Source organism: Rhipicephalus sanguineus, chromosome 6 (genome assembly GCF_013339695.2).
Source record: "Rhipicephalus sanguineus isolate Rsan-2018 chromosome 6, BIME_Rsan_1.4, whole genome shotgun sequence".
NCBI classification, from domain to species: Eukaryota; Metazoa; Arthropoda; class Arachnida; order Ixodida; family Ixodidae; genus Rhipicephalus; species Rhipicephalus sanguineus.
The window spans coordinates 121,581,900-121,598,421 of NC_051181.1; the positions used below are offsets into that span (position 1 = coordinate 121,581,900).

The following is a 16,522-nucleotide window of genomic DNA, read 5'->3' on the forward strand; positions in this document are numbered from 1 at the left end:
TCTTGGAAAATGTAGAATAAAGCTTTGCGTACAACGGAAGCGAGAGCGAAAGGTTATTACCCAAGACGACAGAGATTTAACCTTGCGCGCGTCCTTGTCTTGACAAAGGTGTCTCGTGTCGCGCCTGACGCCCTTTCCAAGAAATTTCGTCGGCATGGTACTACGTCGCGCGGTATCAACTGAATCTTGTGTCGGGCGCGCGATGAGCACGCTGGTGAAGCTTTATGCATCTATACGTCTCGAGACAACATGGGATATACGATATAATCCAGTCTCCAGGGGATGATAGGCTTCGCTGATTAAAACTCCTCTGTGCCACCTTGCGCTCGGAAAATAACGCGCATCTGCGTATTTTTCTTGCGTACACATTTGCATGCTCGTAACTGTGGTTTTATGATTTGACCGGGTGTTTCTTCGCACGTTTTACGGGCGCGGTGTGCAGTACACTTCAAAAGCTCCAAGGCCGGAAGAATCTTCTCGGCTGGACCGGCAATAAAAGCATTGTAGCCATGCGTATATAAGTATGTACTGTTGCTCTGGTAAAATTTACGGACATGTGGAAGCGCGATACGTCGGGAAAGTGCGACTGACAGTTTTGCTTTACGTGTGTGCCGTTTGGTTTCGAGCCGTATACCTCGCTCATATGCGACAAGTAAAACGTATACACACCATTGCTACTTATATGATACCTCAACACAGGTATAACGTAATTCTGTCAAGAGCGAGAAAGAAAGGTCAAGGAAGGAGAGAGGGGTTGAACAGAGCAAACCTCCGGTTGGTTATAGCCTGTACTTGACAGAGGGAAAGGAGGTGTGGTAAATGAATGTCGCCAGAATTACCTCATGAGAATGAGTGGTCATTATACTTGAACGAAAAAGTCATGCATGCAGCGTGATGTTAGCGAAGCATTACCAGTTAACTTCGGAATGCTTTACAACAGATCGCATGTCACAAATGCGACATTGAAGCAGGGCCATAATGAAGTCGTATATCCTTTTACGAGACACGAGGGAATATAACGACGAACCTGATACAGAAACAAGTGACAAGGGAAAGTCAGGTATAGTTTAATCAGAAATATTCCTTGACATTTTATGGCTGGCAGAAAAACAGTAGTTCTTGTAGGGTTTCTTAAATACAACATGCATATATACTACGCTTAGCACTCTTTGCCGTTATAATTGTCTCTTGAAATCGAAATAGCGGTAACGAGGTTACGACAAGTTTGAACGTGATGATACATAAATTATACTTCAGTAGTGCATGAGCACAACGCTGACGGCGTGTAGTATATAACATATAGCTGTCGTCGTCAGTGTTTCCGTCCACAAACTATGGACATTCGCACCTTTAGGTGTACTTTCTCGTGTCCATAGCTCATCCACTTACATACAATAACGGGTATTTCGGCGAGCAGGTATACCCACATGTTGTGTGTGTACATTTTGTTGCAATTATATTTTGTTGTAATTACACCCTTTTCGCACAATTGGTGCCTAGAATGGACACCGTGCTCGGTGCGTATGTCTTCAACACCGGTGCGGCGAATTCACTGCCGAGCGAACTACACTAAGACACGATTCCAGGCGTGGCGTACGTACTTTACGACTAGGTCTCTCGTAGTGTACGCGCGAAATACTTCACCCTTGCAGCGCCTTTACGACTTTAGCCACGTTACACTCCTGTACACATGCATGTACGCCGTCAAGATTCCTTACTGGCGTTCACGCACGCGTTATCCAGGCGGAGGTGATGCACTCGCGAGCGTGCCGGTTTCTGCGATCACGCGTGCATTTCAAGTGCGGACACCGTCAGGGTATGAGCGCAACTCCTCCGCGGAACGATGATTAATTACCACTTGTTAACGTGTTCGTTGTTAGCTAGCTATCTCTAGCTACAGTAACAAAACGCGACGTCTGCAACTACTTTTTGCGAAACCTGATAAGAATAGTTGGCATGCCTGAGCGTTCGCTGTACGGTTCCGAGTTTCACCAGCTTTAGCGCAGGGTGTCGAAGAGATCGTAATCATGAGGGCGATGATCGCGATCATGAGTATCAAGCATAGGCGTGCGCACTGAGGGGTGGGGGCAGGGGGGGGGGAGCGACCGCCCCCTATTAATCTAAGAGGGGGGTCGCAAAGTCACCCCACATATTGATTGATATAACAGGGAGGGGGGCGCAATGTCAGCGCCACATACATTGACATAATTGGGGAGGGGGCCGCTGCGACGAACCTTCGCCCCCCCCCCCCCTCCATGAAGGGGAACCCTGCGCACGCCTATGGTATCAAGTATCATCATATCGTATACCATGATCATGATACGCCAGGAAGCACAGGAGTTCTTAAGTGTATGCATATGAATGAATGAATGAATGAATGAATGAATGAATGAACTAGAGAAAACTACCGCAAGCTCTTCGTAAGGAAGCTGTGAAGGTCACACGAAACAGCGGTAACCGTGGGACGGGCGACGTCAGAACGATGTCGGCACGACGGCTCACACGCACGAGCAGTCATATGATCGTGTGATGAGCGGGGACCAAACGATATCCGGCGGAGACAAGAACGAATAATATTATAACGACGATTACACTTGTGGTAATGGAACACGGTGACTGCACCTAATTCGGCTGTTACCGGCATGTATACTGCACTCCTCTGGCATGGGCGAAGTGTATATCTTCAACATCTGTAAAAATGATTGGTCAGGCTATTGTTGGTATAGACTACGCAATACACGTATAGGTTTATAGACGCGAAAATGATTTCATCTCATCTGAAGCGGGCGGTACGTAAAGCAATTGCGAAGGACGACATCGTCGCATATATATAGAGCAAGCACTATAATGTAATCCTTTGTGTGCGTATAGACCATCGTATATGGCAACACTTCCGCGTGCAATACGGCAACCACATCCCACTTCCCGTCGTCCTCTGATACCGTTTAGAACATTAAAAGAACGGCGCGTCTGGTGAACAGGGGCGGGCCCAGAGCAAGGCCCACGCGGCGACATGCCCCGCCAGCGCTGACTCTCCTCTTTTCGCCGAAAGCCGGATAAATGTGTTTGGCGGGATGGCACGGGCGCGCGAGTCGGCAACAAAGTGCGCTTTTCACGAGTAACCACCTCCCGCCAGCGCGTCACCACACAGCACGCTTCTCGCGAAAAGAAAATAACAAGAGAGGAGAGATACGTTGGTCCGATAAAGTGTACGATATGGGTATAGGCGACCCTTCCCGCGCGGCGGCCAGCGCAATACACTCGCCGAAAGATGCTTGCTGCAAGCGGCGCTGTGCGTACACTATACACTTATTACGCAGGCTAGGCACGCAGGAATAAGAGTGCGCACTACTGACCCGCTATCTATAGGGTCTGCATACTGGACCACCCCCGCCTCTCATGCCGCCTGTTCTTTTTCATTCCATTTGTATAAAGGCACGAATGCGGCAGTGTTTGTTTATCTATACGCTCACAGTACAGGTTGACTGTTCTTTCGCTATTCGGAAACTTTAGCGCATTCCTCTACCCATCGCGGATTCGCCTGGTCCTCTTAATCATGTAGACTCTGCACGAGTGGGGAAAGAGAAATACAGTCCATGCGTTCAAACAGCGGATCTATAGACGTCAAGATCTGTATATAACATCACACATCTCTAAACGCCACAATATATAGTCAAGTTTGAAGCCTGTACCGGTAACTCCTTTACTTAAAGAAAGGAAGGAAGGTGTAAGCTTTCAACGCGTGCTCCTACTAGAAAAAGAAAAGTAGATAGAAAGTTCGACCGCATGTTGCGCTCTCTTTAAGAGTTGATGCTGAAAGCCTATAGCTGCACACATGGTAATCTCGGAACTAGACTTCTTGCAAACATACCGAGCCGCAGTGTGAGAGAGGCACACGTTAAGTTGCCTTGACGTTCCCAGTCGGTTGCATTGCTCTCAAAACCCCTTCCCCCCCTCCCCCCCCCCCCACCCTCCCCCACACACACTCCCTGCACCCCCTACTGAAGCTTTGTGCACCCTGCGTGCTGCCTCCGGGATCGGTACACCTTTTTACCAAGCGACGATGCCATCCGATGACGTCGCAAATATCTCAGATTTGTGACGTCATGAGAACGTTACATGATAACATCACAAGCTGTTCCTTCTCCACACATTCCTTGTTCGGAGACGGTCACGCGGGTTTTCGTACCACTTCATTTGCCTGCCGCGTTTCGCTCGCGGACACCGTGCAACGAGACACTTAAGGCTTTCACCTTATTTAAACAAATAAAACTGACGGCGATGCTATACTTATTTCAGGCCCCGCGTAGTCTTCCACAGCATTCTCTGCAACTCATTTTGCCGTGCACCATCTCTAAATCTATGAGCGGCGGCAAGTACGGGAGTACATCCGCTCTGTTGCACTGTCGCATTTATAGTTTCCCGAGTGCCCGTCCCGCTCGTTGTGTAATGCAGCTTTGTTGCAAAAGGCACGGCGGGAAGTTAACTCATCAAGAGGTTGCCTAATTATTGCGTCAATGTTATGAACATGCTCGGGCTTTCTTCGCAGAGAACCAACGGGTGAAAATCGGGGTGCGCTCTGTCGTGGAAGTGGGATCGGCGCATGCCTGATACACCTTGTTTCCACACTGCAGTATACTTTCAAGACGTAGATTCCACATCCACCGTATAGAAGAAGCAACAATCTAAGTAAGACACACGCAGAGACGCACACACACGCAGCCCTTCTCTCTCTATTTCAAAAAACACGAACGCACGAAGCAAGCACGCACTATTTCAATGTGAAGAAGAGAATCGACTAAGCAACAAAGATGGGCAAACAGAAGGGTGCGTTCCGTTTTAAACGTACACTTCTTTCGCATCGCAACCCCATCCCTTCGCGTTATTCCGCCTAACGGACCCTATCCATCACAACTCGCATGAACGACGAGCTGTCGTCGAACGCAGACACGACATGAGCGTCGCCACTGAGCAGCGAAAACGAATGAAATCATGTATATATACGAGAAACGAGCGTGAGGGATGCGAGAACGAGGCGTGGCTCGTCGCGCCGCCGCCGCCGTCCTGTATACCTGCTGCTCCACGCATAGCTCGTGCAGGCTCCTCTGCCTGTTACTTTCATTGGCGTGCGTGCGTTAGCTTATACGTTTGCGGCGAAGCCTGAGAGAAGCGGGCGCGCACACACACAAACACACACTGCTACGCCCTTATCTCGTTTATTTGCCTCCTCGTTCACGCACTGCTGGTTTCGAGGGAATACGTAAGGAGGGAAAGCGTGAAAAGGATGAGCTGGCCGACGACAACGGCAATGGACAGAAAAAGAAAGAAAGAAAGAAAGAAAGAAAGAAAGAAAGAAAGAAAGAAAGAAAGAAAGAAAGAAAGAAAGAAAGAAAGAAAGAAAGAAAGAAAGAGACAGCACTTGTGTTAGTTGAGCAGATGGGGGAGGGTAGAAGGGGGAGGGTAGTGATGAAAAAAAATAGAAACGGACTCTTTCGGAGGGTAATTGCAGCGAGAGCGAAGGTGTGGCCCCCGATGTCGGAAAGTCAAGCGAGAAACAGGGGAATACCGTGAAATTCAGCGTATAACGGCAGCTACGAATACGACACTTTGAAAAATGCCTGGAACACGGAGTGTCGCTCGAGCCAACGTTTCGACAAGCGACCTTGTGTTTTTCAGGGCAGCAGGAATCTTTCATGACTTCAAGCTTCCATGTTCGCGTAAACTTCTACCTTATATGAATATATGAATAATAGTATTACACAGGGCCGCGGAACCGTACAAGTTAGTTTCCATTTTTACGCATTTTGGTGTTTGTCTTGTCCTGCGGCAATAATCTATCTATCTATCTATCTATCTATCTATCTATCTATCTATCTATCTATCTATCTATCTATCTATCTATCTATCTATCTATCTATCTATCTATCTATCTATCTATCTATCTATCTATCTATCTATCTATCTATCTATCTATCTATCTATCTATCTATCTATCTATATCTATCTATCTATCTATCTATCTATCTATCTATCTATCTATCTATCTATCTATCTATCTATCTATCTATCTACAGTGAATAGAATACGTATAGAAACATACTAAGGTGATGCCACTCTACTGTCAACATACAATTTTCCATGCGAGCTGTCGCAACAATTATAGTATAAGTAGTGTGGCTGTAGTTGTCGTTTTCGCTTGCCTTACACAAATGACCCAAATCCACGAGGGCCTAATTAATGGTCGCGGTTCCACCGTAAAAACAACACGGAAGCACGTCGTGCATTCAACCTCTTCTAATCTGGTACTTTCTTGCTTTTTTTTTTATTCTTTCTCCATTTGATCGCCTAATTACGCCATTCCCCTTATATATAGGCCTACAAGCCACACCTCCCATAATGATGACTTATCACCATGGTCATGTAGCAGAAGTGAAGCACATTTTCATCATTGGCCCACATGAGAGTTTGGACGCAAACAATAAGTCAACGAAAAACTTTTCGTAAGCCACGCAGTTCGATTTACGTCAGTGGCGACGGCATTGGGCTAAATTCAAAAAGAAAAAAAAAAGAAATAGAAAAACGTCACTGTATATTTATCAAGAGCGCGTAAGAGAAACCAGGTGGTCAAAACTAGTAATGCACCAAGTTGGGTTTGTTGGTGGAAGTTCATTTTAAAGTGGTTCTAACTGCGCTTCTTCTTCTTACGTTGGAATTTTACGTCCCAAAACCACGATATGATTATGAGGTAAGCTTTAGTGGAGGGCTCCGGAAATTTTGACCATCTGGTGTTTTTTAACGTGCACTGACGTCGCACAGTATACACGGGCCTCTATAGCATCTCGCCTCCATATAAATGCGGCCGTGATTCGATCCCGGACCTTCGGGACAGCAGTCGAGCGCTATATAACCACCATAGACCACCGCAGCGGGTCTTTAACGGGCCTAAAAACACGAACAACAGAACACGCACGTGTTTTCTTCTAGTCTTCTGTTATCCGTGTTTTTCAGTAAGGAAACTAATTTAAATTAATACTTTGACAGAAGGCTCTCAAGAGAACATACACAAATATGGTACTCGAGGTCTCCTGTTTTTTTTTTTTTTTAATTACTAGTAGTAAATGCGCATGCGTGAGAGAAGTTGGACACATGTGGAAGTTGGATGCAATAACGCGGATGCGTGAGCCGAAAAGCACAACTTTCGGCCTTCTGTTTTGACGTTCACTGATACGGAACAAAAGAGACGTTGTGTACCACTGTATGCGCGACCTTACGGTACCTTAAAAAAAGGAAGGAGGCAGGGAAGCGCGGTCTCTGGTGCTGACGCTTGCGGGTCTGAGCGGCCGCGTCATTCCCGGACGGGCGGTCGGAAGCGGCAGGTGTTTAACCCGCAGCTTGTTCTCCTGTTCGCCGCATGGTGTCTTCATTTCGACGCGAAGCGCGTCGAAGGCGTGCAAGTGAGCGAGCGAGCGACCCAGGAGATGACGCAGGCGCGCTCGTTTAGGGCGTGGTGGAGACAAATCGGTGCCGATCTTTCACTTTTCCGGCAGAAGTGAAAAAGACGTCCGAATGCTGACCTTGCGTGCGGCACGCGGTGCCTTCCGTGTATATATATGCAGTTAACTGGTCGAGTGCTTGCGTGGCTGAACGGAGGTATATTGTGGGGTGAGTGTGGTATGGGTTGTAGATATGAACGAATAATCCTTATTATTCTCTACCTGGATGTGAGTACGTTGCCGTTATAACACGCATTGCAAGAGAGAGTTTTAGCGCCGGTGCCTCCAAGTGAGTTGTGTACGCAAGCTCTTGCGTTATACTGAAAGCGTGGAGACACAACGCGGAGAACCAATGTCCCCGGCACTAAATCTCTCTATTACAGAGCTTTAATGCAGGGTCCTCAAAACCGTTCGGTCCCTAAGCTCTTGCTTTCTTTTGCACTCCCTCCGATTCCTCTGTTCGTCAGCCACCCCCGAGTATAGGGTACAAAAGAACGCAAAAGCTTGGTTATTAGCAAGCCTCTTGGTGGACCCTGCACTATAAAACTCTAATCTACTAACGTTTCAATCAACGTTCCATAGACTTATTCCTTAAACACAGCGTTCAGGAAAAAAAATAAATAGAGCTCGCAAAGCTTAATTAGGATCGACGGTTACGCGTAATCGACCGGCCACATTACGCAAGCTTAAGGAAACACGCCATTAAGATTCGTCTACGTGCAATGCGGCAACGCTTTTATATCGCGTGAATTCGGCTCAAGGAAGAAAGACGTTCAAGGCGCACACAGAGTAGAAAACACTCCCTAGATTAAGCCTTCGGGAGTGAACTGAATTTCAAAAACGTATCCCATAAGGCGCGACGTCGCGGTATTGGAGCGAGCACGCGAACCACTCTGTACAGCAAAACAAAAGGTATATCTTTCCGCCGACGTAGGTTCTATAGGCGTATAGAACTCTGTGGCGCGAGAGAGATATTTATGCTAATTTTAAAGAAACAAAGAAAACAAGCCCCTTCAATTTTCGCATTCAAGGCCTCCCTCCATCTGTATAAGCGTGCGAGGCGCGGGCGAGATGTTACGTCTCGGCCGATGCGCAATACCGCATGCCGTCTAGGTGTTTTGAAACGCGGGCGTTTTTTTATTATTATTATTATTATCGTCGCCTTAGGGTTCGCTTGCTGGAGCGAAGATAATCTCCTCCCGCTGGACTCGCTGCGTCTTTCACTCCCAATTGCCAATCGCATCGCGCCCGAATATGCGGGAGTATAAAAGACCCAGATTACGTATACACCGCAACTGCATTGTATAGAGACGATGTTATAATTCAGAAACCAGTGCGATAGCACACGGGTGTGCATTTGCGAGAGCGTGCCAATGAACATGCGTGCAAGCGTTGCATCATAAAGAAAAGGAAATTCGATTTCAAAACCGATGCGGTAGGGGAGATTAAGACATTTTTCGGTGGCAACGGGTTTTTCAAGCACCCCTAGCGGATGCTGCGTCAAACAAAACTTCGTATTCGTGAGTTCTCGATACGCATGGGTCAATGGGCTGGATTAAGAGCATTGATACCGGTCGTGCTTTTTCTTCTTTTCAGCTACCACGTGAAGCGTATTAGTGTTAATATTAATACCCTTGAAACATAGCGAAAGCGAACGAAACGCAGGCTAGTCAAAATGGAACGTTGTGCCGACCGGAACGGATGCATGCACATGCTGCGTTGTTTACAAACACAGCTCGCGTGGCGCATAAACAGATGCGGAGGTTTCGAAACATTCGATCGTGAGGCTCTAATTTATACACGTTTGCCTAATCGTTCTCGATTTCTTCACGAGCGTGCGGCCTAGGCGTTTCTTTTTTGTTTTTTATATGAGTATCGTCAGCTTTTTTACTGTTTCGTAATTTCTGTTCTCTTTTGGTTACAACCCAAAAAGCGATAACGCCTCATTATGTGCATGCTTCTTCACACAAACTCTGTGTCGTGCAGGGAAGGAGATCGGGCCACTTCAGCCAATCAGAGAAGAGAACCAGGAAAAAAAGGGCTCCTTCATTTCCACGCATCTCACCAGCCTCCAATAGACGCCGACTACACGGAAACGTCACGAAAGGACTGGCGACGTCAGTAGGTGAGAGCTGTAGGCATTTCCTTCTCAGAAACGCGCATTATACTATTATACTCTCGAAAAACTTGTAGATTGGCTAGTTGATATATGCAACGATGTGTAATCATCCAGGAAGGACCCGAGACAGAAAAGAAAAAGGCGTATTGGGTTTCAGCAAGTATTATACTCTCGTCGGTGATTTGCTGATCGCAAAATTCCAAGAGTTCGTTCCACTGTGCATAGTCGGCAAAGCAAGGGCCAGTCGATACGCGGAGTAAGCGACGACGTTTCCGTGTGAGATTACATAAAATACAGTGAAACGAACATAGAATGTGTATGTGATGGGACTGTATTATGCCAACTTTAGGGTTGTGGTTATGTGACGAGTTATGTGACATGTACTTATGTGACGTGTAGTTATGTGCTCGTGTAATTTTTTATGACTTGACTGAAAGACTTCTAGTAATTGACTTTAAGTGCGATATTATGTGATTTTCTTTCGCGTCTGTGGTATTCACTCGTGAGTGTGGCATTTTCGTCGTCAAGTGAAACTCCTATGCGAAATCACCAATAAATACCGAAAGAAAACAACAGCGTAACGGCATAAAACTGGAGCAGCTCTTATATCTGTGCACCCGAGAAGCCCTGGACCATGGGAACCGGAACGACACTGATTTGAATATGCGCAGTTGACAGTTGTTGCGGCAGCCTGCTGTCATTTGATCAGACAGGTTGACGTATAGAAACACGACTCGAGTTGATACCATTAACTTTTTGAGGTTAGTACAGAGTTCAGCTTCATTACGAACACTGTTTATAATAGGACGCCTGAAATTTATCCTTACTGGACCCTCAGCAATATTTATATGTCGGAAAAAATTAATGTTGCTTGCGAATGCATCCTTGAAGGCTCATGTTCTCGTTCTCCGCACGGAGTATTCGCTGTACCCACTGCATGTGTGCTAATCATGACTGTGCATATTTACTTAAAGAAAAGAGCCACTGAGGTGCTCACACACTCAATTTGCGTTTCGCCCACCGACACTACACACGTGTCAAACCTACAGATGACACCCAAATGTATCTAACTTATTTTGTTGACTTGTTTACAGGGGCAAAGCGTAGACAGCGTCAGGATTTCGGCCAGTCGTACGGTATCAAGCACATAAACAAACGCGTGCCCAAACACCGTCATTCTTGTATCCTAACATTGGCGCCAATCTCACAAACATAACCACTGGCGGCATACTGATGAGGTCTTAACCCACATACTGTGCCTATAGTGGGTATCTATCTGCGTGTCCTCCAATCGAGCATACGATACAGCAGAGTAAAGGTGCGCCGCAAAATAAAGCAACCACCACCGCTGCTCTGGCAAAGCTCTGGCAAAGTGTTCTTCACGTCCCGTTGTCGATCGAGGAGCCTCGGAGGAACGGGGCATCCTGGCACCTTCCTATATACCTCCTTTCCGCCTACTCCAGGCTACAACGCAGGCAAAGAAGACAACGGTGCCGCGAGGACCATTGCTCGCTCAGAGCCGCGCCACCCGCCCGTGCTCCCCTTCTTATCAGGTTCCGCCGATCGAGAATGGGAGCGTCGCAACGTTCTTCGTCGCTCCAGCCCGCGTTTTATTGACTTCTTCCCCGACGAGGCGGCGGCGGCGGCTTCGTAACGAGCGTTGCTTTATCGGCTCCGGCAGCAGCAGCAGCTCAAGAGTCGAGGCGGAAGTCTAAACGCTCGCGCGCGCGCACACACAAACAGGACGGGTGAGCGTACTACATACACCGTATTACATACAGACACACACACGCGTAGTGGTCGTCGGTCGCGGCCCGACGCTCCAGTAAATGCCGTGAAATACGGCGCACCGACGCGACACTCCGCGGCCCTGTAGCTTGTTCCGGGGCGTCGCGATTCGTGAGACGACGACGTCGCGACGCGGTTCGCGAGCTGACCCCCCTCCCCTCCATCTCTCTGTACTCCACAACCGCAGTCACATGCGCACGTTGGCGTTATAACGGCGTATTATAGTGACGCAACGCGAAGAAAGCAACAGGCGTAACGCACACACACAAGGCACGTGTAAGAGGAGACGGGGCACCTAGCTGCTTCTTGAGATGATGGTGACCGCTCCCCTCCCCTCCTCTCCTCCTTCGTTGCGTTCGTTGCTGGACCGAGGCTTGTACGGAGAGGAGGAAGAAGAAGGGGATGAAGCCAATACCTCTAGTGCCCCTCTCTCTCTCTCTCTCCCTCCGCAATGCATCGCTCGAAGCCTTATTGAGTGTTCCTCTAGTTCGGTTCAAAACGTCTTTTATCACAAAGAAAAAAAAAAAGAAACACGAAAGAGAATCCCGGGCAGCGGCAATTTGGGATCGAAGAAAAATAAGAGAAAGAGGAAGGAAGGTTGGAAGGGGGGGGGGGGGGGTGCAAGAAATATCGGGCCGCGTACGTGATCGAACGAAAACTAGAGCACTCAGCGCGGAGTGCGCTGCGACAAGAGCACGCGGCGACGTGACTTGAAAGCAAGAGGTGGATGACGAGGAGGAGGACAGGGCTGTGGGAAAGGGTAGAGTTTACTGGGTGGGATTGTCTCAGCGGCGACTTCTTTCTCTCCCCCTTTCCCATCGCCATTCTTTTATTTCCTTCTCGTGTCTTTTGCTGCTGGCACTTTGCGACAAATCCCGTTCTTACAGTCTCCAGCTGTTCCGTGCTTGCTCGCTGCGCGGGCCTTCCTAGTGCGTGCGGGTAACGCCTTTCTATCCTCAGTGAGGAGCGAGAGATCGAGAAAGAATAGGACATCTATCGGATGTCTTCAGGTGGAGGAGTTGTAAAGGTATACACTACAAATACAAGCTCGCAGTCAAAATGTACGTGATTCGGAGCATAGCAACCATGGCAATCATATATTTACAAACCGTAACATACTTAGTTACACCACTGGCTCTTCCCCTGCATGCTTAAGCTGCGGCACCTCCTGTGTAGGGCTTGTGCGATGCGCAAAACAAAGGCGTGGTTGGTGTTTTGAGGATTACACACCTAAATAAAACTAACGAACCGGTTGCTAATATCTGGTTAACCTCCCGCCCGTCCTCTCATCTCTTTCTCTTGTGAATAACTGTTTTGTGCATCTGTGTGTGCGTGTCTGTACGTGTTATTTGTGTGTGTGTGTGTGTGTGTGTGTGTGTGCGCGCGTGCGCGCGTGTGTGTGTGTGTGTGCGCGCGTGCGCGCGTGTGTGTGTGTGTGTGTGTGTGTGTGTGTGTGTGTGTGTGTGTGCGCGCGCGCGCACGTTGTCAGGTGTTCACCATACCATAGTGAACACCCGACACCTTGACTAGCATTGACTCTCAGAAAAGGTAGAGGGGATGGGACACTAGATAGATAGATAGATAGATAGATAGATAGATAGATAGATAGATAGATAGATAGATAGATAGATAGATAGATAGATAGATAGATAGATAGATAGATAGATAGATAGATAGATAGATAGATAGATAGATAGAATAGATAGATAGATAGATAGATAGATAGATAGATAGATAGATAGATAGATAGATAGATAGATAGATAGATAGATAGATAGATAGATAGATAGATAGATAGATAGATAGATAGATAGATAGATAGATAGATAGATAGATAGATAGATAGATAGATCACCTTTAAGCAAGCAAGGTGCCCCAATAGTATATAGTACTTACAAGCAGAATTTCTTTGGCCAAGGGAAACTTTTGTACGCAGTATATAATTCCTCGTGAAGAATAAGTTTTTCGTAGCTGCCATCGAGGTTTGATCGCATCAGTTTCTCGTCGGAATGGCGGGCGTTCGCTCCGGGACGCTTCAGGCCAAGCGAATATAGAAAAACCTCGCAGACCACGGCTCTCAGTAGCTTCGTTTCTCAGCGGCAATTCGGGTTCGCAAACTGACCCCGCGAAAAGAGCGCGCACGCGCTCTTTTGCGGCAGAGCCATCGATCTGAGAGCCTCGATGCTTGCTGCAGGCCCGTCGAGCTAGACGTCGTCTTAGTGGTCCGCGACGCGTATAAATAGTGTCGAGAAATGCGGCCGGCCGGTCAACCGTTTCCGGGACGGTCGCGCTGCGCGAGGCGGCATTTAGCAGAGCGGTGCCGCCGCCTCCGCCACACGGAGCTCCTCTTTTGCGCCACCGCTAGAGAACGAGCAGCAGCGTGCGATTTCTCGAAGTAAGAAGAGAAAATAGTAGACGCCGTCTTTGTCCGCGCAACTGCGGAACCCCCACAGTTCTTGATTTGGGGCCTCCCCTCACATCAATAAACACCACCCTCTTTTTTTTTTTTTCGACTGCATCCGGAATCCTTGGCTGCTCGCCGCCGTTTCTTTAGTAACGCTGTTTCTTTGGGTGCTTGGTGGAGCGGGTGCGCGCTTTTACGGGATCCGCGGAAACGAAAGAAGCAGATCCAGTACAAAAGCTCACCGAGGCGACGTACACGCACGCGGACCCTACTTTTCGAGTCAACCCTGGGTGCTGCTTGTCTAATCAACCAATTAGGTGGCGCTAATGACCAATGATCAATCAGTTTGTATTAGTAGCGATAATTTTTAGTGTTTTACGTCCCAAAACCACGATATCATTACGAGGGATGCCGTGGTGGAGGGCTCTGGAAATTTCGGCCACGCGGGGTTCTTTAACGGGCACTTAAATCTAAGTATGCGGGACTCCAGCGTTAAGCCTCCATCGAAATGCGGCCGCCGAGGCCGGGATTCGATACTGTGACCTTCGGGTCAGCAGTCGTGCACCACAACCATAGACCACCGCAGCGAGTTCAATTTGGATTCGCGATGTATGCCCTTGCAAGACATTGTCACTGAGGCCAGGCCAATTGCATTTGCAGGCGCATATTTCTGTATTATGTATTTCGAAACCATAAAGCATGTATACTACTACTATACTTCTACTAAAACTGCTGTTACTACTACTACTACTACTACTACTACTACTACTACTACTACTACTACTACTACTACTACTACTACTACTACTGCTACTACTACTACTACTACTATATAATACTACTACCGCCACCACCACCACTTTGACTCCGTTTATCCCAAGGGAATGGTTAGATAGCACTTAGGTAGAGCTTTTGTCAAAACCTGCGCGCCCTTGTGTCGTTGTGACGTCATGGATTTCAGTCAGTGGCATCGTTTTTGTCCCATTAAAATTCTCATATACTCTTTGAGCATTTGCTTCTCTGCAGCAATATAATACCTGTGTAATACGAATAAACAGTTAATGAGCTCACTGCAGATGACGTAGTAAACAATTCCGTCGCGGCCAGCAAGCGTAAAAAGATCAAAGCGATGTTGCCAACTAATTTTCCTGTCTCCTCGATATATTTTCCTTCTCGTTTTTGCGCCTGTTTTACTTCTTAAAAGTCACGGAGCGCCAACGAAGGCTTGCAATTTTTAGGCGAAAGCCTTAGATGCCGCATCAAACGCGAAAATTGACCGTCGGCGGCGTCAACACGAGAGATGCGAAAACTCATCACGTGATGACGTCACCATGACGCCACATATCGCTAAAAATTATGACCTCGTCATGATGATGCCATCGCATGACATCGTAGCTTGGTCAAAGGTGGGCCGATCACGGAGGCAGTGCAAAACCAGGTGAGGGGTAGAAAGCTCGCAATGTATCCGATCGTGGAGGCAATGCAAAACCACGTTAGGCGTAGAAAGCTTTCGGAGGGTGACATCGAGTGAGGAGGTAAAGGAAGATGGCTTTCGCCTTCGAGTCGTCTTAAGGCGAATGCAAAGGAACCCCGTGAGTTTTTTTTTTTTTTTTATGTCCGAGGAGTGCAACTTAGTTGGGCATCCGCGCTGCCCCTCGGTTTTTCCCAGCACACGCGACACTGAACAGCTGCGTTCCAGCTGCGCTCAGAACCAATGGCCACTTATTCACGAACGGCGGGCACCCCGTGCTCCTGTATAAGCAGACGCCTTACGAGATTAACTAGCAACGTGAGAATTGACAGCTAGTTAAGCGGAGATTCACGAGGTAGCGAATAAATGCAGTAACTGCAATTAACAGGGCTGCAGGGAACATTAACACCAACGCCAACCAGTAGCATCCTTTATACCACGCGCGCCGAAAAAAAAAAAAAAAAAAGCTGAATCGTAGCCGTGCAGCGCAAGTTCCAGGCCTTGGAGTTTGTGTATAGCGCCTTGGGCAGAAGCTCAAGACTATCTTGAAACATTTGAACTACCAGCACTTCCACCACCGTCCCCCCGGCAAGCGGCGTACTCCAGCAACAACGCCGGGCAAGCATCTGACACCTCCGAATGTATAACGGACTGTGGAGGGCCGTGTATTAATGGCCCCTGGTCGCGAGGTCGACGGCTGAGGTGGCCGACACGTCTGCGCAACGACGCAGCCCTGCATGTACACCGACTACGCCTGTCCGTACGTGCTCTTGCAGCTGCTCTTTCGGCTGCAAAGATGGTCTCACCGCGGGACGCAAAACTGCCTTTTGCAGCAGCAGCGTGGCGCTTATAGCTTTGCTTATACCTGCCTTCCTTCCTTTCGGACATCGCGTGTCCCATGCCGCGGCCGGCTGTTTTGGCATGCCGATGCCACTGCGGACCTCGTTTCTCACGCCTTTCAAGCTGCCGGCGGCCGCTAGCTAGCGCGAGCATCGGTGGCATTGCGGCAGCGGCGGCTCTGGCAGAAGCTCTGCGGTTCTCTCGCTGTATATACTTGAGTTGTGGGCATGCTGCCTTTTTGTGCGGCAGCTTCCGCAGGCTTCCGCCATTCATCAAGGCGATGAACATGCCGCGATGCCTCTCTCCCTCCCCTCCACCCTCCCCCCTCCCTCCTCTTCTTTGCGACCCCTTCTCGTTGGCCTCTGGATGGTAGACGTGTCTATTTGCTCCGCGGCACACAGACGTTC

The 16,522-nt window shown here is 48.3% G+C and overlaps 1 protein-coding gene and 1 long non-coding RNA gene across 3 annotated transcripts in view; one reads left to right on the top strand and one right to left on the bottom strand.

Annotated features, from left to right (window-relative positions):
- Positions 1 to 9,531, top strand: part of LOC119396294 (uncharacterized) — a 258,725-nt gene extending 249,194 nt beyond the window's left edge. The window contains exon 3 of the long non-coding RNA XR_005184416.2: positions 9,480 to 9,531. This is a non-coding gene — a long non-coding RNA (uncharacterized LOC119396294). The remainder of the gene's footprint in view (positions 1 to 9,479) is intronic.
- LOC119396293 (transcription factor GATA-3) overlaps positions 1 to 16,522 on the bottom strand; it is a 257,931-nt gene that overhangs the window by 106,662 nt on the left and 134,747 nt on the right. The gene's annotated exons all lie outside the window — the stretch shown is intronic.